Raw genomic sequence first — 1,688 nt, 5'->3', positions numbered from 1 at the left:
TTTCTTTCTTTCTTTCTTTCTTTCTTTCTTTCTTTCTTTCTTTCTTTCTTTCTTTCTTTCTTTCTTTCTTTCTTTCTTTCTTTCTTTCTTTCTCTTTCCCTTCCATTTTAAAATTAATAGTGTATATTGGTTCTAAGACAGAAGAGCAGTAAGGGCTAGGCAATGGGAGTTAAGTGATTTGCCCAGGGTGGCATAGCTAGGAAGTGCCTGAGTCTAGATTTAAATCTAGGACATCCTGTGTCTCTGGGCCTGGCTCTGAATTCACTGGTCCATCTAGTTGCCCAATCTGAACACTTTCATTTAACAAGTCACAAAGAATAGAACAATAATCTGGGCATGTGATAAAAAAAACCAAACCAAACCTGAAAAGCAACAAATTAACAAAATCCCAACTCAACTCAAAATTATTCTGAAAATATTCTGAAAATTCTGAAAATCAAGGAAGAGTTAAATGTAATGGAAAGCAAAAACAAACAAACAAACAAAAACAAAACAAAAAAAACCACATTGAATTAATAAGTAAAACTCTGACCCTGACCTATTTATTTGAAAAACACTAATAAATGGAGGAACTATTAGCTGATCTGATAAAAAGAAAGAAAAATCCAATTGAGACTCCATAACTTAGCTTAGAAATAAACAGAGAAATTTATTCATTTGGAATTCATGTTGAATGTGGCTGGAAGGACAGCATAAATGGAAAGCTGCCTCCTTGAGGACATCAATTCTGGGGTGTTTATACTCTTTACAACAGGTGATACATGGTGACTTCAAGGGAGTATGCACTCAGGCACCAGGTGCCAGGCACCGGGGTGGGGTGGGTGAGAGTGTCGGTGTGGGTGTGTCATCTGACCAGAGTTAGCTTGAAGACATAGGGGTGACCCTCCTAGTTTAGGGGACAGATAGATGTCTTAGATACAACTGGATGGTATCAAAGCAGAGGGTGGAGGTGTATCTCTGTGTCCATCTCAAAACTTAAAGGAAGATCCATGGAGGATGATTCTCTCAAGGGTCTTTCTTATCATTAGCCTTTGGAGTTCAGACAGACCTTTTCTTTAGCATTAAGAATGCAAGGAAGCAAAGGAATTTTCCTGCTTACAGTTTTGCCTGAAACACTTCTATAATTTGGGGGTACAAGGTAAACCTAGGGTTCCACATCATATATACATGCCAGTAAAACTAATAAAATAAAATGGAGGTGATCCTTTGAGAGAGAGGAGAAAGGCAGGAAGGAAACCAACATTTATGAAGTATCTACAGTAAGACAGGATTTATACTAATTTCAGTTTAAAAATATTATTTTATTTGATTTGTTAAACTGGAAAAAACAACTATTAAACAGTCAGAAAAACCACATCTTTAATTAAGGAGAGGAGTTCGGTAATTTTCTCTCAGGCCTCCACACAGGGTTGCATGCCACAAACCCCAAGACTGGCTATCCTGGCCATGGATCCCAGGGAATGCTAACCACATGAGATTGAAAGCTCCAAAAGATAAAAGAAACTGGGGGACTTATATACTGTTTGGGAAACAGTAGACACTGACAGGCTTGGGAAAGGAACCATAACCGAGGCTAGAGCAGTGGTTCCCAAACTTTTTTGGCCTACCACCCCCTTTCCAGAAAAAATATTACTTAACCCCCTGGAAATTAATTTTTAAAGAATTTTAATAGCAATTAATAGGAAAGA

Source organism: Gracilinanus agilis, chromosome 1, assembly GCF_016433145.1.
Source record: "Gracilinanus agilis isolate LMUSP501 chromosome 1, AgileGrace, whole genome shotgun sequence".
Classification (NCBI taxonomy): Eukaryota; Metazoa; Chordata; class Mammalia; order Didelphimorphia; family Didelphidae; genus Gracilinanus; species Gracilinanus agilis.
This window is presented reverse-complemented; position numbering follows the sequence as displayed.